This window comes from Pseudophryne corroboree, chromosome 4 (assembly GCF_028390025.1).
Source record: "Pseudophryne corroboree isolate aPseCor3 chromosome 4, aPseCor3.hap2, whole genome shotgun sequence".
Classification (NCBI taxonomy): Eukaryota; Metazoa; Chordata; class Amphibia; order Anura; family Myobatrachidae; genus Pseudophryne; species Pseudophryne corroboree.
The window spans coordinates 623759295-623781835 of record NC_086447.1 but is presented as its reverse complement, the minus strand read 5'-3'; the positions used below and the strand labels follow the sequence as shown (position 1 = coordinate 623781835).

Genomic DNA, 22541 nt, shown 5'->3' with positions numbered 1-22541 from the left:
AGACGGCCGGCAAACCAATTAGTACCTGTCCAGGCGTCTCAAACACCGTCAGGGGCGTTAAAACGTCCTTTTACCTCAGTCGGTCGACACAGACACGGACACTGACTCCAGTGTCGACGGTGAAGAAACAAACGTATTTTCCTTTAGGGCCACACGTTACTTGTTAAGGGCAATGAAGGAGATGTTACATATTTCTGATACTACAAGTACCACAAAAAAGGGTATTATGTGGAGTGTGAAAAAACTACATGTGGTTTTTCCTGAATCAGATAAATTAAATGAAGTGTGTGATGATGCGTGGGTTTCCCCCGATAGAAAATTATTGGCGGTATACCCTTTCCCGCCAGAAGTTATGGCGCGTTGGGAAACACCCCTTAGGGTGGATAAGGCGCTCACACGCTTATCAAAACAAGTGGCGTTACCGTCTCCAGATACGGCCGCCCTCAAGGAGCCAACTGATAGGAGGCTGGAAAATATCCTAAAAAGTATATACACACATACTGGTGTTATACTGCGACCAGCGATCGCCTCAGCCTGGATGGGCAGCGCTGGGGTGGCTTGGTCGGATTCCCTGACTGGAAATATTGATACCCTTGACAGGGACAGTATTTTATTGACTATAGAGCATTTAAAGGATGCATTTCTATATATGCGAGATGCACAGAGGGATATTTGCACTCTGGCATCAAGAGTAAGTGCGATGTCCATATCTGCCAGAAGATGTTTATGGACACGACAGTGGTCAGGTGATGCAGATTCCAAACGGCACATGGAAGTATTGCCGTATAAAGGGGAGGAGTTATTTGGGGTCGGTCCATCGGATCTGGTGGCCACGGCAACTGCTGGAAAATCCACCTTTTTACCCCAAGTCACATCTCAGCAGAAAAAGACATCGTCTTTTCAGCCTCAGTCCTTTCGTCCCCATAAGGGAAGAAGACTGCAGCAGGCAGCCCATTCCCAGGAACAGAAGCCTTCCACCGCTTCTGCCAAGTCCTCAGCATGACGCTGGGGCCGTACAAACAGGTGCGGTGGGGGGTCGTCTCAAGAGTTTCAGCACGCAGTGGGCTTACTCGCAAGTGGACCCCTGGATCCTACAAGTAGTATCCCAGGGGTACAGATTGGAAATTCGAGACGTCTCCCCCTCGCCGGTTCATGAAGTTTGCTTTATCAACGTCTCCCTCCGACAGGGAGGCAGTATTGGAAACAATTCACAAGCTGTATTCCCAGCAGGTGATAATCAAAGTACCCCTCCTACAACAAGGAAAGGGGTATTATTCCACACTATATTGTGGTACTGAAGCCAGACGGCTCGGTGAGACCTATTCTAAATCTGAAATATTTGAACACTTACATACAAAGGTTCAAATCAAGATGGAGTCACTCAGAGCAGTGATAGCGAACCAGGAAGAAGGGGACTATATGGTGTCCCTGGACATCAAGGATGCTTACCTCCATGTCCCAATTTGCCCTTCTCGCCAAGGGTACCTCAGGTTCGTGGTACAAAACTGTCACTATCGGTTTCAGACGCTGCCGTTTGGATTGTCCACGGCACCCCGGGTCTTTACCAAGGTAATGGCCGAAATGATGATTCTTCTTCAAAGAAAAGGCGTCTTAATTATCCCTTACTTGGACGATCTCCTGATAAGGGCAAGGTCCAGAGAACAGTTGGAGGTCGGAGTAGCACTATCTCAAGTAGTTCTACGACAGCACGGGTGGATTCTAAATATTCCAAAATCGCAGCTGTCTCCGACGACACGTCTGCTGTTCCTAGGGATGATTCTGGACACAGTCCAGAAAAAGGTGTTTCTCCCGGAGGAGAAAGCCAGGGAGTTATCCGAGCTAGTCAGGAACCTCCTAAAACCAGGCCAAGTGTCAGTGCATCAATGCACAAGGGTCCTGGGAAAAATGGTGGCTTCTTACGAAGCGATTCCATTCGGCAGATTCCACGCAAGAACTTTTCAGTGGGATCTGCTGGGAAAAAGATCGCATCTTCAGATGCATCAGCGGATAACCCTGTCTCCAAGGACAAGGGTGTCTCTTCTGTGGTGGCTGCAGAGTGCTCATCTACTAAAGGGCCACAGATTCGGCATTCAGGACTGGGTCCTGGTGACCACGGATGCCAGCCTGAAAGGCTGGGGAGCAGTCACACAAGGAAAAAATTTCCAGGGAGTGTGATCAAGTCTGGAGACTTCTCTCCACATAAATATACTGGAGCTAAGAGCAATTTACAATGCTCTAAGCTTAGCAAGACCTCTGCTTCAAGGTCAGCCGGTATTGATCCAGTAGGACAACATCACGGCAGTCGCCCACGTAAACAGACAGGGCGGCACAAGAAGCAGGAGGACAATGGCAGAAACTGCAAGGATTCTTCGCTGGGCGGAAAATCATGTGATAGCACTGTCAGCAGTGTTCATTCCGGGAGTGGACAACTGGGAAGCAGACTTCCTCAGCACGACCTCCACCCGGGAGAGTGGGGACTTCATCGGGAAGTCTTCCATATGATTGTGAACCGTTGGGAAAGACCAAAGGTGGACATGATGGCGTCCCGCCTGAACAAAAAACTGGACAGGTATTGCGCCAGGTCAAGAGACCCTCAGGCAATAGCTGTGGACGTTCTGGTAACACCGTGGGTGTACCAGTCGGTGTATGTGTTCCCTCCTCTGCTTCTCATACCTAAGGTACTGAGAATTATAAGACGTAGAGGAGTAAGAACTATACTCGTGGCTCCGGATTGGCCAAGAAGGACTTGGTACCCGGAACTTCAAGAGATGCTCACAGAGGACTCATGGCCTCTGCCGCTAAGAAGGGACTTGCTTCAGCAAGTACCATGTCTGTTCCAAGACTTACCGCGGCTGCGTTTGACGGCATGGCGGTTGAACGGCGGATCCTAAGGGAAAAAGGCATTCCGGAAGAGGTCATTCTTACCCTGGTCAAAGCCAGGAAGGAGGTGACCGCACAACATTATCACCACATGTGGCGAAAATATGTTGCGTGGTGTAAGGCCAGGAAGGCCCCACGAAGAAATTTCAACTCTGTCGATTCCTGCATTTCCTGCAAACAGGAGTGTCTATGGGCCTCAAATTGGGGTCCATTAAGGTTCAAATTTCGGCCCTGTCGATTTTCTTCCAGAAAGAATTGGCTTCAGTTCCTGAAATCCAGAAGTTTGTCAAGGGAGTACTGCATATACAACCCCCTTTTGTGCCTCCAGTGGCACTGTGGGATCTCAACGTAGTTCTGGGATTCCTCAAATCACATTGGTTTAAACCGCTCAAATCTGTGGATTTGAAATATCTCACATGGAAAGTGACCATGATGTTGGCCCTGGCCTCGGCCAGGTGAGTGTCAGAATTGGCGGCTTTGTCTCACAAAAGCCCATATCTGATTGTCCATTCGGACAGGGCAGAGCTGCGGACTCGTCCCCAGTTTCTCCCTAAGGTGGTGGCAGCGTTTCACCTGAACCAGCTTATTGTGGTACCTGCGGCTACTAGGGACTTGGAGGACTCCAAGTTGCTAGATGTTGTCAGGGCCCTGAAAATATAGGTTTCCAGGACGGCTGGAGTCAGGAAAACTGACTTGCTGTTATCCTGTATGCACCCAACAAACTGGGTGCTCTTGCTTCTAAGCAGACGATTGCTAGTTGGATGTGTAGTACAATTCAGCTTGCACATTTTGTGGCAGGCCTGCCACAGCCAAAATATGTAAATGCCCATTCCACAAGGAAGGTGGGCTCATCTTGGGCGGCTGCCCGAGGGGTCTCGGCTTTACAACTTTGCCGAGCTGCTACTTGGTCAGGGGCACACCCTGGCTGAGGAGGACCTGGAGTTCTCTCAGTCGGTGCTGCAGAGTCATCCGCACTCTCCCGCCCGTTTGGGAGCTTTGGTATAATCCCCATGGTCCTGACGGAGTCCCCAGCATCCACTTAGGACGTCAGAGAAAATAAGAATTTACTTACCGATGATTCTATTTCTCGTAGTCCGTAGTGGATGCTGGGCGCCCATCCCAAGTGCGGATTGTCTGCAATACTTGTACATAGTTATTGTTACAAAAATCGGGTTATTATTGTTGTGAGCCATCTTTTCAGAGGCTCCGCTGTTATCATGCTGTTAACTGGGTTCAGATCACAGGTTGTACAGTGTGATTGGTGTGGCTGGTATGAGTCTTACCCGGGATTCAAAATCCTTCCTTATTGTGTACGCTCGTCCGGGCACAGTATCCTAACTGAGGCTTGGAGGAGGGTCATAGGGGGAGGAGCCAGTGCACACCACCTGATCCTAAAGCTTTTACTTTTGTGCCCTGTCTCCTGCGGAGCCGCTATCCCCATGGTCCTGACGGAGTCCCCAGCATCCACTACGGACTACGAGAAATAGAATTATCGGTAAGTAAATTCTTATTTTTACCCCACTATATCCACCAGGGCAAGGGGCACTGGTCGGTTTTACTAAAAAACTTTATCACAGGCTCCTTAGTACCTGATGGTGAGGTCCAGCAGAGGGGATAAAGCACTGACCTGTAGCGCCTCCCCCAGCTCCGGGCGCCAGCTACTGCAGGTGTTCCCGCCTGGAGCTCTCTCTCTCGCTCTCTCGCTCTCTCTCTCCTCTTCCTCCCCCTCCCAGCGCCGTGCTATTACAGACACTGAACTATTTTACATGTCATTTTAGACAGTGTTCGTTAAGAACAAGTGTCCTTTCTTCAGAATAGGTGGTACAAATATTCTGTGATACACATTCAGTATCTACTGTGCATTGTTATATCTCTCTGCATATACATATCTATTGTTACATGTGAATTTACTGGTCCAGTGCAGTTATATTGTTTTGTACCTTATGTCTGCATTGTACTTGTGACTGAAGTATGCTTGTAGCTGCTGTGTGATTTTTTTTTTTTTTTCCCATCTTGCTGTATCACACCCTTGCTATCACTGTATTCTGTGCCCTGAGAGGATAAGTGTGTCTGTATGTGTGTGTGTGTGTATATATATATATATATATATATATATATATATATATATATATATATATATATATATATATATATATATTGGGTAGTGGGGGTACGGCGCCACAGGTGTGTGTGAACAGATATTTATATAAAGATAATACAGTAATTAAAGACACTCCTTTAAAAATGTAAGGTGTCGGCTAACCCCTAAATATTCGGCAGTGATAAGCTGCCTTTAAAGTTAAGATGTGGACGGGGGGAATAGGGGTACCAGCGACTTACAATGTCTAATAAAAATAGCTATGAAGAATATAGCGGGATACGGTTTCCAAAAAAAGGTAACAAATTTATTTATACAGTGTAGAATATGATAATGGGATAAAAAAGTAGATAAAAAGCTGGATAGTAAGAGCAATAAAAAATACTAAAAATATAAAGATAAAATAATGCAGTTAAGCTAGAACCCTAAATCACATAAAATCAGTAAAAACAATTTTCTACTGATAAAAATTTTTAAGGATAAAAATGATGCTTATCTTTGAGAATGGAGGGTCAGTGGAGGTGTACCCAACGCGTTTCGTCCTCAGACTTCATCAAGGGGTGGAGGACTAGTGTGCGAACACTCTTATTTATAGCAGTAGTGATTAAGGAAGAATGTCTATGACATCACTTCCTGTTAGTGTTAACATTCAAGATTCTGACAAAAAACTTTTTATAAATATAAAGGATGGATATGGCTACTTATAATAAGTTTAAATGTGGTTTTTGAAGTACAAAACGAGAACTGTACATGGAGAAAATAGTAAAACTCGTAAAGGACGCTTTCCGCCCCACTTCCTGTGTCCTTGTCGTCTCAATGCGCATGCGCATCGAGCGCTGCCTCCGGAAAAACGTCCACAGAGATAAATGGTTCTTGCCCTTCTTCCGGTTGGGCGTGGGACTCCTTTTGCCCTTCTTCCGGCTGGGCGGGTGTGTGAGGTCTTATCACGGCTACTCCCAGCATCTCCATGGTGATATGTAGTTTTAAACTACAATGATGCGGCGGCCATCTTTGGAATGGTTTTGTTTATATTTTCAGCTCATACGGCCGCCATCTTTGAGGAGCCTTTAAATAGCGGACACATCCTTGTATTTGAGATGCATAAGCAGCTCAGACAAATAAAAACAAACACAAAACGCATATATTAGTATTTGTACATGTACTGAGCTTAAAAAGACGATTCTTAAAAGAATAAACCATAAGAATATGTCAATTGCGTAGTGGACTAAAAAAGATTAAAAAAGATTAAATTATTTGTACCCGGGTTTGATTTAGTGCTATTGCTGATTTCTGGATACTTGTAGAGTTTAGTACTATTTATGCAGAGAGTATTACATATTAAATATTATTTAGACCTTTCATTTAAATATAAACACAATGCATATGTGTGTTAGGGAAAATTTTTGGTGGATAGTGAGATATATTGTGTGATATTACATAGATATATATATATACCAAATAAATGAAATTATATAGATATAATAAACGTTAATTGGCTAGTGCAGAGTTAATAGGAAGATACAAAATGTGATAAGTGAGGGGGGGGGGGGGGTTGGGACTAAGTCTTTTAAGAACTCGTGAAATGGTGGGTAAGGGGTGTCAAATGGTGGTGTATTAATTTATAAATAGAAGTGAGGAGTATTTCGCATTAGTGAGACTGGTATAAATGAATATAAAGAAATACGGTTGTGTAGAATGTGAATATACGTGTGTCATTATTCCCTTATAGTATTGTCGTTACGAGTTCTCTGGTCTACCCTTATACAGTACCCAATCTTCTCGAGTGGTTACCCACTTGGTACTGATTGGGCCCAACACTGCTTAGCTTCCAAGATCGGACGAGATTGGGCGTGTGCCAGTGCGGTGTGACTGTATTCATTGGCGAAATGACTTATTCACACGGTAACAGGTTTTTATTGGGAATATATGACATTCTATCTTATGAACTTAACAAAAGTGCAGGGTGCCGAGTGAAATAAAGTCAAATGTACTATACACATCCATGATTGCTTGCTTGTCTTCATCACAGAAAGGGTGCAATTTCGTATCCTTCATTGAAGCCGAGAGGATGTGTAGTTTTTAGTTGGAAAATCCAGAACATTTCTCTTTGGGAGAGTTTCTTAACCAAATCTCCACCTCTGTCACCACTGGTCACGTGTTCGATGGCTTTGAAGGACATCTCTTCCGGATTTGAGTTGTGTTCAAGTTTAAAATGTCTATAAAGTAGATGAGTTTCCAGTTTATTCTTGATACTCCTCACGTGCTCTTGTATTCTGATCTTGAGAGTTCTTTTTGTCTTTCCCACATATTTTTTGTGGCATGTGCATTCTATTAAGTATATTACCGATGTAATATTGCAATTCATGAACTGTTTAATTTTGAACTCCTGGGTGCCGTCTGTGGTACTGAAGGTTTTTCTGTTAGGGTTGAGATATTTGCAGATATTGCAGTGTCCACATTTGTAGGATCCAGTGCATTTGGGTAAGGTAAATAGGTTATTTTCAGTTGGTAATTCCCGTAACATGCTCGGTGCAAGGATGTCTTTAAGGTTTCTTGATTTCCGAAACACGAGTTCTGGTTGAATCGGGAGGATTTCCTTAAGGATTGGATCCATAAGGAGTATGGGCCAGTGGTTTCTTAATGAAGTTCTGATGGCATGTTCATGGTTGCTGTAGGTCGTTATAAATGAGACCGCCTCCTTCTTCTCTGTCTTATCCTTGTATATCAGCAGATTTTCTCTCTCCAGATTCCTTGTCTTATTGATTGCTTTGTCCAGAATCGCTTTGGGGTATTTCTTCTCCTCGAACCTTTTCCTATATATTCCCAATTGTTCTTCACAGTCTCCAGTTTGGTTGCAGTTCCTCTTGATTCGGTGGAATTGCGAATAAGGTATATTATCTTTCCATCTTTTTGAGTGATTGCTTTTGTAGTGTAAATAACTGTTCTTATCAACAGATTTAATGTAGTTTTTGGTGGAAATCGTACCTTGTTCTCCAGTTAAAATCAAGTCCAGGAATTCAATAGATGTATTATTTAAATTACAAGTAAATGAAAGGTTAAAATCGTTGATCTGTAAAAGTTTAAAACTTTACATAGTTGAATGTGCTGACAACAAAATCACACAGAAATTATCAATGGAAATCAAATTTATTAACCCATGGAGGTCTGGATTTGGAGTCATACTCAAAATTAAAGTGGAAAAACACACTACAGGCTGATCCAACTTTGATGTAATGTCCTTAAAACAAGTCAAAATGAGGCTCAGTAGTGTGTGTGTGGCCTCCACATGCCTGTATGACCTCCCTACGCCTGGGCATGCTCCTGATGAGGTGGCGGATGGTCTCCTGAGGGCAAGTGCAGGCGGCGGAATCCCAGCGGGTAACAACTACGAACCGTCCGATACATCACCCGGGACGGTGACGGCCTCACCACCGGGAGAGGGGAGAAGGTAGTGAGCATTACAGCGGAGAGACGGGTGAGTCCCTTGATTTCATCCGTTATACGGACACACGTATATCACGCCCGGGGCGGTGATAGCCTCACCACCGGGAAAGGAGGGACGACCTATACACATTTGTGAGAATTACAGGCAGCGGTCTTCAGTTCACTCTGAATTATAAACCTAGCCGGGACGCCGGCACTGAAAGCCATCAGTCTATTTGTGTGGAACGTGCAAAGGAGTGCAATTACTGATATATATTGTTTCCTAAAAGGACATTTTAGTATTGATCTAATTATAATACAGCTTTTAAAATAGAGTTGGTATAACAGCCAAACCATGCATTTTTGAATATATTAACCAAATTGATGCTTTCGTAAAACTATATTTATGTTTATTTTATTCTCCACATGGTGGATGATTTGGTATAAATAAAATGTACTTTTCTTATTATTCATAAACAGTCTCCCAACCTCATTTCTGACTACTTCACAGCCATTTTCTCAAAATTAATTTTTGTCACATTGATAATTTACATTATACCTTTTAAAGCGCGATGTTTTATAGATCTTTTCTGTTTAGTTTATGCTAGAGACTCTAACCAAGTCTCAAAACATACGCTGCTGTTTGCCTACACTGGTTATATTTATATATAGAATAGTTATTTTTATATATATATAAGCGCCGGGAGAGTGGGACTGGCATACCACTGGAGATCTGTCTCCTCTCTATATCCTCCTCTCAGTCCACACATTTCGGATACTTCTTCGGATGGGGCTTATATTAATCCGACTGACTCTGATTCAGTGACCTCTGACGGAGAGCCTGCAACTCAGATTGATGTCCCTGACTTAGTGGAAACTATCAAAATGGTTCTCCAGATTGATGATGAAATAGATCCCACTACTGTGTCAAAAAAGCCTGATAAATTCAAGCGTCAGAAGGTGGTTAAAGTTGTTTCTCTGACGTCCTAGTGGATGCTGGGTACTCCGTAAGGCCATGGGGAATAGACTGGCTCCGCAGGAGACTGGGCACTCTTAAAAGAAAGATTAGGTACTACATCTGGTGTGCACTGGCTCCTCCCTCTATGCCCCTCCTCCAGACCTCAGTTAGAATCTGTGCCCGGCCAGAGCTGGATGCACCTAGTGGGCTCTCCTGAGCTTACTAGAAAAGAAAGTATTTGTTAGGTTTTTTATTTTCAGTGAGATCTGCTGGCAACAGACTCACTGCTACGAGGGACTGAGGGGAGAGAAGCAAACCTACCTGCTTGCAGCTAGCTTGTGCTTCTAAGGCTACTGGACACCAATAGCTCCAGAGGGATCGAACACAGGGCCCGACCTCGATCGTCCGTTCCCGGAGCCGCGCCGCCGTCCCCCTTGCAGAGCCAGAAGACGGAAGAAACAGAAGAAAAACGGCGGCAGAAGACTCCGGTCTTCAATAAGGTAGCGCACAGCACTGCAGCTGTGCGCCATTGCTCCCACAGCACACCACACGCTCCGGTCACTGGTGGGTGCAGGGCGCTGGGGGGGCGCCCTGGGCTGCAATAAGTATACCTTAGGCAAAATTGCACATAATACAGTGTATAACACCCTATATGTGCCTAATCCCCCGCCATTAACTTTATTATAAAAGCGGGAGAAGCCCGCCACGGAGGGGGCGGGGCTATCTCACTCAGCACACCGGCGCCATTTTCTCTTCACAGCTCCGCTGGAAGGACGCTCCCCAGGCTCTCCCCTGCAGTATACACTACGAGAAGGGTAAAAAGAGAGGGGGGGCACATAAATTTAGGCGCAAAAAGGTGATATAAGCAGCTATAGAGGGAAAATTCACTCTGTGTTAGTGTAAATCCCACTGTTATATAGCGCTGTGGTGTGTGCTGGCATACTCTCTCTCTGTCTCCCCAAAGGACTTAGTGGGGTCCTGTCCTCAGTCAGAGCATTCCCTGTGTGTGCGTGCGGTGTGTCGGTACGGCTGTGTCGACATGTTTGATGAAGCTTACGTGGAGGCGGAGCAGGAGCCAATAAGTGTGATGTCGCCGCCTGCGGGGCAGACACCAGAGTGGGTGGTTATGTGGAAGGTATTAACCGACAGTGTCAACTTCTTGCATAAAAGGTTTGATGACGTAACAGCTTTGGGACAGCCGGCTTCTCAGCCCGCGCCTGCCCAGGCGTCTCAGAGGCCATCAGGGGCTCAAAAACGCCCGCTACCTCAGATGGCAGACACAGATGTCGATACGGAGTCTGACTCCAGTGTAGATGAGGATGAGACAAATATACAGTCCACAAGGGCCATCCGATACATGATTACGGCAATGAAAAATGTCTTGCACATTTCTGATATTAACCCGGTTACCACTAAAAAGGGTATTATGTTTGGGGAGAAAAAGCAGCCAGTGACTTTTCCCCCATCTGATGAGTTAAATGAATTATGTGAAGAAGCGTGGTGTTCCCCAGATAGGAAATTAGTGATTTCTAAGAGGTTACTGATGGCGTACCCTTTCCCGCCAACGGACAGGTTACGTTGGGAAACATCCCCTAGGGTGGACAAAGCGCTCACACGCTTATCAAAAAAGGTGGCACTGCCGTCTCAGGATACGGCCGCCTTAAAGGAACCTGCAGATAGAAAGCAGGAGGCTATCCTGAAGTCTGTGTATACACACTCGGGTACTATACTGAGACCTGCAATTGCTTCAGCATGGATGTGTAGTGCTGCAGCAGCTTGGTCCGATACCCTGTCAGATAACATTGATTCCCTCGACAGGGATACTATTTTGCTAACCATAGAGCATATAGAAGACGTTGTCTTGTATATGAGGGATGCACAGAGGGACATTTGCCGGCTGGCATCTAGAATTAATGCAATGTCCATTTCTGCCAGGAGAGTATTATGGACTCGGCAGTGGACAGGTGATGCTGATTCAAAAAGGCACATGGAGGTTTTGCCTTATAAGGGTGAGGAATTGTTTGGGGATGGTCTCTTGGACCTCGTTTCCACAGCAACAGCTGGGAAGTCGACTTTTTTACCTCCGATTCCCTCACAGCCGAAGAAAGCACCGTATTATCAGGTACAGTACTTTCGGCCTCAGAAGGGCAAGCGGGCCAGAGGCGCGTCCTTTCTGCCCAGAGGCAGGGATAGAGGGAAAAAGCTGCACCAGACAGCCAGTTACCAGGAACAAAAATCTTCCCCTGCTTCCACTAAGTCCACCGCATGACGCTAGGGCTCCACAGGTGGAGCCAGGTGCGGTGACGGCACGTCTCCGGAACCTCAGCGACCAGTGGGTTCGCTCACAGGTGGATCTCTGGGTTCTACAAGTGGTTTCTCTGGGATACAAGCTGGATTTCGAGGCGACTCCCCCTCGCCGTTAGCTCAAATCAGCCTTGCCAGCTGCTCCCATGGAAAGGGAGGTAGTACTGGCGGCAATTCACAAGCTGTACCTTCAGCAGGTGATAATCAAAGTTCCCCTCCTTCAACAGGGACGGGGTTACTATTCCACAATGTTTGTGGTACCGAAACCAGACGGTTCGGTGAGACCCATTCTAAATTTGAAATCCTTGAACACTTACATAAGGAAGTTCAAGTTCAAAATGGAATCGCTCAGGGCGGTTATTGCAAGCCTGGAAGAGGGGGATTTTATTGTGTCGCTGGACATCAAGGATGCTTACCTACATGTCCCCATTTACCCACCTCACCAGGAGTACCTCAGTTTTGTGGTACAAGACTGTCATTACCAATTCCAGACGTTGCCGTTTGGTCTGTTCACGGCACCGAGGGTATTTACCAAGGTAATGGCCGAAATGATGATACTCCTCCGAATGAAGGGAGTTATAATTATCCCATACTTGGACGATCTCCTTATAAAGGCAAGGTCCAAGGAGCAGTTGTTAGTCAGCGTAGCACTATCTCAGGAAGTGCTACAACAGCACGGCTGGATTCTGAATATCCCAAAGTCGCAGCTAATTCCTACGACGCGTCTGCTGTTCCTGGGCATGATTCTGGACACAGAACATAAAAAGGTGTTTCTCCTGGAGGAAAAGGCCCAGGAATGATCATCTCTGGTCAGAGACCTCCTGAAACCAAAACAGGTGTCGGTGCATCACTGCACGCGAGTCCTGGGAAAGAAGCAATTCCCTTCGGAAGGTTCCATGCAAGTATCTTCCAGTGGGATCTGTTGGACAAGTGGTCCGGATCGCATCTTCAGATGCATCGGTTGATCACCCTGTCCCCGAGGGCCAGGGTGTCTCTGCTGTGGTGGCTGCAGAGTGCTCATCTTCTCGAGGGCCGCAGATTCGGCATACAGGACTGGGTCTTGGTGACCACGGATGCGAGCCTCCGAGGTTGGGGGGCAGTCATTCAGGGAAGAAACTTCCAAGGCCAGTAGTCGAGTCAGGAGTCTTCCCTACACATAAATATTCTGGAACTAAGGGCCATTTACAATGCCCTGAGTCAAGCAGAACCCCTGCTTCAAAACCAACCGGTGCTGATTCAGTCAGACAACATCACGGCGGTCGCCCATGTAAACCGACAGGGCGACACAAGAAGCAGGATGGCAATGGCAGAAGCCACAAGGATTCTTCGATGGGCGGAGAATCTCGTGCTAGCACTGTCAGCAGTGTTCATTCCAGGAGTGGACAACTGGGAAGCAGACTTCCACAGCAGACACGTCCTCCGCCCGGGAGAGTGGGGACTTCATCCAGAAGTCTTCAAGCTGATTGTAAATCGTTGGGAAAGGCCACAGGTGGACATGATGGCGTCCCGCCTCAACAAAAAGCTAAAAAAATATTGCGCCAGGTCAAGGGACCCTCAGGCGATAGCTGTGGACGCTCTAGTGACACCGTGGGTTATGTGTTCCCTCCTCTTGCTCTCATACCCAAGGTACTGAGGATAATAAGAAAAAGAGGAGTAAGAACTATTCTCATCGTTCCGGACTGGCCAAGAAGAACTTGGTACCCGGAACTTCAAGAAATGATCTCAGAGGACCCATGGCCTCTGCCACTCCGACAGGACCTGCTACAGCAGGGGCCCTGTCTGTTCCAAGACTTACCGCGGCTGCGTTTGACGGCATGGCGGTTGAACGCCGAATCCTAATGGAGAAGGGCATTCCAGATGAAGTCATTCCTACGCTGATAAAAGCTAGGAAGGATGTGACAGCAAAACATTATCACCGCATATGGCGGAAAAATGTTGCTTGGTGTGAGGCCAGGAAGGCCCCAACAGAGGAATTTCAGCTGGGTCGATTTCTGCACTTCCTACAGTCAGGAGTGACTATGGGCCTAAAATTGGGATCCATTAAAGTCCAGATTTCGGCCCTGTCTATTTTTTTTCAAAAAGAACTGGCTTCACTGACTGAAGTTTAGACGTTTGTTAAGGGAGTGCTGCATATTCAGCCCCCTTTTGTGCCTCCAGTGGCACCATGGGATCTCAACGTGGTGTTGGATTTCCTAAAATCACATTGGTTTGAGCCACTTAAGTCCGTGGAGCTAAAATATCTCATGTGGAAGGTGGTCATGCTGTTAGCCTTAGCTTCGGCCAGGCGTGTGTCAGAATTGGCGGCTTTGTCGTGTAAAAGCCCATATCTGATTTTCCATATGGACAGGGCAGAATTGAGGACTCGTCCTTCCTAAGGTGGTATCAGCGTTTCATTTGAACTAACCTATTGTGGTGCCTGCGGCTACTCGGGACTTGGAGGATTCCAAGTTGCTTGACGTAGTCCGGGCCCTGAAAATCTATGTTTCCAGGACGGCTAGAGTCAGAAAGACTGACTCGCTATTTATCCTGCATGGACCCAACAAGCTGGGTGCTCCTGCTTCGAAGCAGACAATTGCTCGCTGGATCTGTAGCACGATTCAGCTTGCACATTCTGCGGCTGGACTGCCGCATCCTAAATCAGTAAATGCCCATTCCACGAGGAAGGTGGGCTCTTCTTGGGCGGCTGCCCGAGGGGTCTCGGCTTTACAACTTTGCCGAGCTGCTACTTGGTCGGGTTCAAACACTTTTTTGCAAAATTCTACAAGTTTGATACCCTGGCTGAGGAGGACCTTGTGTTTGCCCATTCGGTGCTGCAGAGTCATCCGCACTCTCCCGCCCGTTTGGGAGCTTTGGTATAATCCCCATGGTCCTTACGGAGTACCCAGCATCCACTAGGACGTCAGAGAAAATAAGAATTTACTCACCGGTAATTCTATTTCTCGTAGTCCGTAGTGGATGCTGGGAGTCCATCCCAAGTGCGGACTTTCTGCAATACATGTATATAGTTATTGCTTAACTAAAGGGTTATTGTTATGAGCCATCTGTTAAATGAGGCTCAGTTATTGTTCATACTGTTAAATGGGTATAGTTATCACAAGTTGTACGGTGTGATTGGTGTGGCTGGTATGAGTCTTACCATGGATTCCAAATCCTTTCCTAGTAGTGTCAGCTCTTCCGGGCACAGTTTCCCTAACTGAGGTCTGGAGGAGGGGCATAGAGGGAGGAGCCAGTGCACACCAGATGTAGTACCTAATCTTTCTTTTAAGAGTGCCCAGTCTCCTGCGGAGCCCGTCTATTCCCCATGGTCCTTACGGAGTACCCAACATCCACTACGGACTACGAGAAATAGAATTACCGGTGAGTAAATTCTTATATTTTCTTACGTCCTAGAGGATACTGGGGTCCACATTAGTACCATGGGGTATAGACGGGTCCACTAGGAGCCATGGTCACTTTAAGAAATTAATAGTGTGGGTTGTCTCCTCCCTCTATGCCCCTCCTACCAGTCTCAGTTTAGAAAATGTGCCCGGAGGAGCTGGTCACGCTTTGGAGAGCTCCTGAAGAGTTCTACTTTTATTTCTGCAGCGGGGTACACTGGGGTTCCACGGGGATAACATCGGGGTGTAGAGTTGGAACGTTATCCGAGGCACCAACAGGCTAAAAGCTTTGACTGTTCCCAGGATGCTTAGCGCCGCCTCCTCTATAACCCCGCCTCTGTGCAGAGGAGCTCAGTTTGTAAGTTGGTGCCTGCAGTGCAGGCAGCTAACAGGAAGGGCAGCCCTGAAAAGAGCTTTTATGAAGAAAGAAGCCTTCAAGGGCCGAAACATAGGCACTTACAAGTCCTATATGTCATATTGACATATCATGCTGCGGCTCCTTTACCTCCCCCGGCAGCGCTGTATATTCCCGCGCCCTGGTTGCCGGGTACTTACAGCGGAGGGCTTCGGTTCTTTACATAGGGCACACACACATGCCGCTGCTCTCCAGGAATCGCGTGGAAGGAGGTAAGGAAGGAGGTAAGAGGGGACCCGCTTCAAAACGCGATTCGGCACCGTCTCCAGGAGACGGACCAGGTGGGAGGCGGGCTGCGCACACTGGCGTGGACACTGTGGCAGTACAAGGACCCCACTAGACCACCAGGGCAGGGGCACAGGTTGGTTTTACTAAAAATCTTTTGCATATGGCCTGCAGTACCCGGTGGTGAAGTCCAGCAAGTGGAGATGAGGCTCTGACCTGTAGCCCCTCCCCCAGGCGCTATTTACTGCTAATGTCCTGCCCTGGAGCTGCTTCTCTCTGTCTCTCTCACTCCCTGTCAGCGTTTGGGTGCCATTACACACATGCTGAGCTGACTTTAGGACTGCTGGGCAATGTCTCCTCTGTAAAGCCGCCTGCATCATCAGCAGTGTGCATTACAGGACACTTTAAGTATTCTACATATCTTTAGACAGTGTTAGTTAAGAACAAGTGCATACATTCAGGGATATTTAGTACAAGTACCCTGTGATATACATCCAGTCTTTACTGTGCATTGTTATATCTTATATATATCTATATATAGGGGGTCATTCCGAGTTGTTCGCTCGGTAAAAATCTTCGCATCGCAGCGATTTTCCGCTTAATGCGCATGCGCAATGTCCGCACTGCGACTGCGCCAAGTAAATTTGCTATGCAGTTAGGAATTTTACTCACGGCTTTTTCATCGTTCTGGCGATCGTAATGTGATTGACAGGAAATGGGTGTTACTGGGCGGAAACAGGCAGTTTTATGGGCGTGTGGGAAAAAACGCTACCGTTTCCGGAAAAAACGCAGGAGTGGCCGGAGAAACGGGGGAGTGTCTGGGCGAACGCTGGGTGTGTTTGTGACGTCAAACCAGGAACGACAAGCACTGAAATGTTCGCAGATGCCGAGTAAGTCTGGAGCTACTCAGAAACTGCTACGAGGTGTGTAATCGCAATATTGCGAATACATCGTTCGCAATTTTAAGATGCTAAGATTCACTCCCAGTAGGCGGCGGCTTAGCATGAGCAAATCTACTAAAATCCGCTTGCGAGCGAACAACTCGGAATGACCCCCATAGTGCAGTTACTTAGTATTGCTAGTTAAGTGCAGTTTTATTGTTTGTAATAATTTCTGCATTGTACATGTGACTGTGTGTGTGCCAATAGCTGCTGTGTGATTTCCATTCCATGTATCTCACATATACTGCTATCCCTATATTCTGTACCCTGAGGGGGGCTAAGTGTGTCAGGGTTATTATAGTGTTTCACAGGATATACTGCTTTGGTATTTCTGCTGCGGGGTACACTGGACTCCACAAGGATTAACATTGGGGTGTAGAGTAGGATCTTGATCCGAGGCACCAACAGGCTCAAAGCTTTGACTGTTTCTAAGATGCATAGCGCCGCCTCCTCTATAACCCCGCCTCCGTGCACAGGAGCTCAGTTTGGTGCCATGCAGTAAGCAGGCAATCAACAGGGGGGCTGCCTTTGCAGCCCATATTATAGCTTAAATTAAAGAAAGAAGAAAATCTTTGAATACTTCAAGGGCTGCAGCTTTTATGTATGTCATGAGACATACTTTGCTGCAGCTCCATCACTTCCCCAGCGGCGCTGTATACTCCCGCGCCCTGGTTGCCGGGTAACTACAGCGGAGGCTCCGGTGTCTTTCCTGTCAGTCACACACACCCGCCACTGCCCTCCAGGATCGCGTGGCCGCTGGTTCAAGGGGAGGTAAGATGTCTCTTTGGCCCGCTGTTAACCGCGATCTGGCGCGGCCGTGGACACTGTAATTGGGCAGCCGCTCCACTAGTCACCGGGATACTGGGCACAGGTGGGTTTTTTCCCCCCTCTCATTAAAACCCTGTTTTTACATAGCCCACAGCGCCCGGTGGGGAACCCAGCAGGGAAATAAGGCCTAACCTGTAGCCCCTCCACCAGCCCCAGGGCACCATTTCTGTGAACGTTCTCTCCCTGGAGCTGCATATCTCTCCCTCACTCCATGTCAGCCGCCATCACAACGGAGCTGAGCTGTTCCTGGGATTGCTGGGGCAAATCCTCCTCTGTAAAGCTGCCTGATAGCCAGCGCTGTGCATTTTACAGGACACTTAAAGTATTCTATGTGTCACTGGGACAGTGTTAGTTAAGAGAGTGCATACATTCAGGGCTGTGTGGTAAAAACACCCTGTGATATACATCCAGTATCTACTGTGCTTTGTTACATCTATTGTTAACACACATAGCTATACTGCGTATTACTTTGTATTGCTAGTCCAGTGCAGTTTTATGGTGCATAATTTCTGCATGGTACGCTTGTGGCTATATATGTGTGCGCGCATGTAGCTGCTGCATTGCTGCCATATCGGGTATTTCACTCAGCGTGCCTCTCCTATATTCTGTAACCTGAGAAGGCTAAGTGTGTCAGGTTTTCTAAAATAATATAGGTTTTTCGCAAGATATACTTGCTGTGTATTTTTCTTTGTGATTCCCAGTTTGTGCTGACAGGAAAGTCACACTGCACTGAGAGTTCTTGCTAGGTATATCGCTGCTAAAATTGTACCGGGTTGCCCAATATTGTGCTTGCTAGTATGTCAGCTACACGAGGCAACAGAGCTGGGGCTTCTCCCACATTGCGTGGTGGTGATGCCGCGGACATTTTGGAGGATAACATGGCAGCAGAGAGTTCAGGTTTAGGGGGTTCCTTACCCCCCCAGTGGGTCTGTAGCACCGGGGGCAACAAATGACCCACCTTGGGCTACCTTTTTCACGCTGTTAAACACGCTTGTAACTAAACTGGCACGCCCTGTGGGATCAACTGTGCCAATGCAGCAGTTTATGGTCCCTGCAATTAAACCGCCATGGGCAGATCAAATATCCACTCAGTTACAGCAATTGAACCGGTCACTGACTTAATCTAAATCTCACTCTCGCCCACCTAAGACTTAGACATCTTCTAAACGGGCCATTACCTCCTCACAATCCACTGCTATCCCGGACACATCCTCTGAGGAGGATGGTGCATATACTGACGCCACAGACAGTGACTCAGATGCTTCTGATGGGGAAGGGAAGTCAATGGTGGATGTCCCTGATTTGATTGAGGCTATCCGGCTCATTCTTCAGGTCTCTGATGAACCTGAGCCTGAGGCTGTCTCTAAAAAGCCGGACAGATTTAAACGTAAGAAGGTGGTTAAACAAGTTTTACCTCATTCTCAACACCTGGCTGACATACACCAGGGGTCCTGGGAAAATCCGGCAACGAAATGCACACCGAATAAGAGACTGTTTGCTCGCTATCCTCTCTCTGCGGAGCTGTGTAAAAATTGGGAAAGTCTTCCACCCGTAGATTCTCATGTGGCATGCATGGTAGTTTCCTCTGCTCTGCCAGTAACTACCGTCACCTCCCTGAAGGAACCGATGGATAGACGTGTGGAGGGTTGTCTGTAAGCGATTTACATCCGAACGGGGGCTGTGCATAGGCCAACCATTGCAGCAACTTGGGCTGCTGAAGCTGTTGAGGCGTGGGCTCAGGAGCTAGAGGCGGAACTGCCTTCTAATGCATGTGAGCATGCTTGACAATGTCTCTCGTATATTGCCACGGCTTCTCTGTACCTTAAGGAGATGGCCTCCGATGCTGGGGTGCTGGCGGCTAAGGCTGCTACTACATCCGTCTTGGCCAGATGTATCCTTTGGTTAAGATCCTGGTCGGTGTATATGGATTCCAAGAAAACCCTGGAGGTGCTTCCTTTCAAGGTAGACATTCTCTTTGGAGAAGACCTCAATAAGATTGTGGCTGATCTGGCTACTGCTAAAACAGCTTGCCTACCTAGTACGGCTCCTTCCACGCAGGAGAAAAACAAAAGGCGGAATTATAAAACTAAAGACGGACACTGGGAGTCTTGTTGAAGGAGACAATTTAATAGCAGATCATCTTAATGATTATTTTTGCTCAGTATTTACTACTGAAAGAGAGGGGAAGGGGCCACAGTTAAGTTGCAGGTATATTCAGGAAAATGAAACAAGTACATTTACAGAGGAGAAGGTCCTAACAGAACTCTCAAAGCTGAAAGTGGACAAATCTATGGGGCCAGATGGGATACATCCAAGGATACTAAAAGAACTTAAAGAGGTGCTGGTAGCACCATTGACAGAATTATTCAACCAGTCATTAGCTACAGGAGTAATTCCAGGGGACTGAAAAAGAGCAAACGTAGTCCCACTGCACAAAAGTGGAAGCAAGGAAGAGGCAAACAACTACAGACCAGTGAGTCTTACATCAGTAGTAGGGAAATTGATGGAAACACTCTTAAAAGAAGGAGTTGTAGATTATCTCAAATCCGGCAATTTACTGGATCCCAAACAGCATGGATTCACTGGGGGGAGATCATGTCAAACAAATCTTATTGACTTTTTTGATTGTGTGACTAAAGTGATGGATAAAGGTGGAGCCATGGATATAGCTTATCTAGACTTTAGTTAGGCTTTTGACACAGTTCCACATCGCAGACTGCTAAATAAACTTGAAAGTTTGGGATTGGATATTAGGATTATTGAATGGATAAGATCTTGGTTGAAGGATAGAAAACAGAGAGTTGTGGTAAATGGAGTGCATTCACAGGAGGGAAATGTTACCAGTGGAGTACCCCAGGGATCTGTACTTGGACCAGTGCTTTGTAATATCTTTATTGGTGACATTGCAAATGGCATTAAAGGGAAAGTATGCCTTTTTGCAGATGACACAAAGGTATGCAACAGGGTAGACACACCAGGTGGGGTAAAACAAATGATTGAGGATCTAGGTAGACTAGAGAAATGGTCAAGAGTCTGGTAATTACAGTTTAATGCCAAAAAATGCAAAATCATGCACTTGGGTCTCAAAAATCCTAAAACTAAATACAGTATTAATGGCACTATACTGGAAACTACTGAGGAGGAAAGGGATCTAGGAGTCACTATTTCAGATGACTTAAAGGCAGGTAAGCAATGTAACAAGGCAATGAGGAAGGCTAGTCAGATGCTTGGCTGCATTGGGAGAGGAATCAGCAGCAGAAAGAAAGAAGTAATAATGCCACTGTATAGGTCATTGGTACGGCCTCATCTAGAATACTGTATTCAGTTCTGGAGGCCATATCTTCAAAAGGATATTAATACATTAGAAACTGTACAAAGGAGGGCAACTAAAATGGTGCATGGCCTACATCACAAAACATACCCAGAAAGACTAAGAAATCTCAATATCTATAGTTTGGAGCAGAGAAGGGAAAGGGGGGACATGATAGAAACTTTCAAATATATCAAGGGTTTTAACAAAGTCCAGGAGGGAAACATTCTCCAAATGAAGAGAAGCAATAGGACACGAGGACATGCACTGAGACTGGAGGGGGGGAGGTTCAGGGGAAATTTGCGAAAAAATTATTTCACAGAAAGGGTAGTGGACAAGTGGAATAGCCTCCCATCAGAGGTGGTAGAGGCTAAGACAGTAGAGCAATTTAAACATGCATGGGATAGACATAAGGATATCCTTACAAAGAAATAAGGATCAAATGAGGTTAGAGCTAAAAATATAAAAAAAAAAAAAAAAAAAAAGGGGCAGACTAGATGGGCCAAGTGGTCCTTATCTGCCGACAAATTCTATGTTTCTATGTTTCTTTACCTAGAGGACCTTTCGTCCTCCAGGTAAAGCAAAAGGTCAGGTGTACCCAAAGCAAGATCGTGCTTCCAGACCTGCCAAGCCCTGACCAAAGCTGGCCTGGGCTGCCTGTCAGCCTGCTTCCAAAACTGACAAGCCTGCCGCATGACGGGGCGGGCCTCCCTCTGGGGGATCCCAGGGTGGGGGGCCGACTTCTAGGTTTTTCCCAGGATTGGTTGAAGACAACTTCTGATGCCTGGGTAAGGGAAGTCGTCACTCGAGGTTACGCCATACCCTTCAAGAATCGTCCCCCTCATCGATTTTGCCTTACAGATGTTCCTCTGGACCCGACAAAGGCAAACACTCTGCATTCTGAGGAAAATATTCCAGCTGAGGGTCCAGGTATTGGGGGTTCTGTACCCCTCGGTCAGCCTGCAGCACCGGTGGCAAACCAAGACCTACCTTGGGCTGCTATTTCTTATTTACTCTGCCTTTACAATCATATTGTCCCTGTAGTAAATCCACCATGGGTGGATTCTCTGTCGACTCGGTTACAGTAGTTAAGTCAGACTTCGGTTAAACTAAAGCCTGCCCCTTACCCCCCTAGGACCAAAGGGTCATCTAAGCGGGACACTGATGCAGATGCTTCTGATGGGGAATCTACAACATAGGTGGATGTTTCTGACCTCATAGAGGCTATCAAACTGATTCTTCAGATCGATGATGAAACTGAACCTCCAGATACGTCTAAGAAACCTGATAAGTTCAAACGTCAGAAGGTCACTAAATTAGTTTTGCCACGTTCTGACCATTTAATTGACATAAGTCAGGAATCCTGGGAGTCTCCAGGAAAGAAATTCTCCCTGTCTAAAAAGATCCTAGCTCGTTATCCCCTCGCTGCAGAGTTAAGTAAAAATTGGGAAACTCCGCCGCCGGCGGACTCACATGTCGCACGTCAGGTGGTGTCATCTACTCTGCCTTTCAATACCGTCACCTCTCTGAAGGAACCGACGGATAAGCGTGTGGAGGGTTGCTTGAAGTCTATTTACACTCTTGCGGGTGCTGTACGTAGACCTATTATAACAGCTTCTTGGGCTGCAAAAGCTATTGAAGTCTGGGTTCAAGAAGTTGAAGCAGAACGACCTTCTAATTTTTCTGATAATGCCAGACAGTGTCTTTCATATATTACCACAGCCTCTCATTACATTCAGGAGGCAGCCTCTGATGCCGGTGTGCAGGCAGCCAAAGCGTCTA

The 22541-nt window shown here is 46.7% G+C and overlaps 1 protein-coding gene and 1 pseudogene across 1 annotated transcript in view; one reads left to right on the top strand and one right to left on the bottom strand.

Annotated features, from left to right (window-relative positions):
* The window catches only part of TAF5L (TATA-box binding protein associated factor 5 like), a 347478-nt gene that overhangs the window by 28346 nt on the left and 296591 nt on the right, over positions 1 to 22541 (top strand). The gene's annotated exons all lie outside the window — the stretch shown is intronic.
* Positions 6737 to 6855, bottom strand: LOC134912368 (5S ribosomal RNA; annotated as a pseudogene).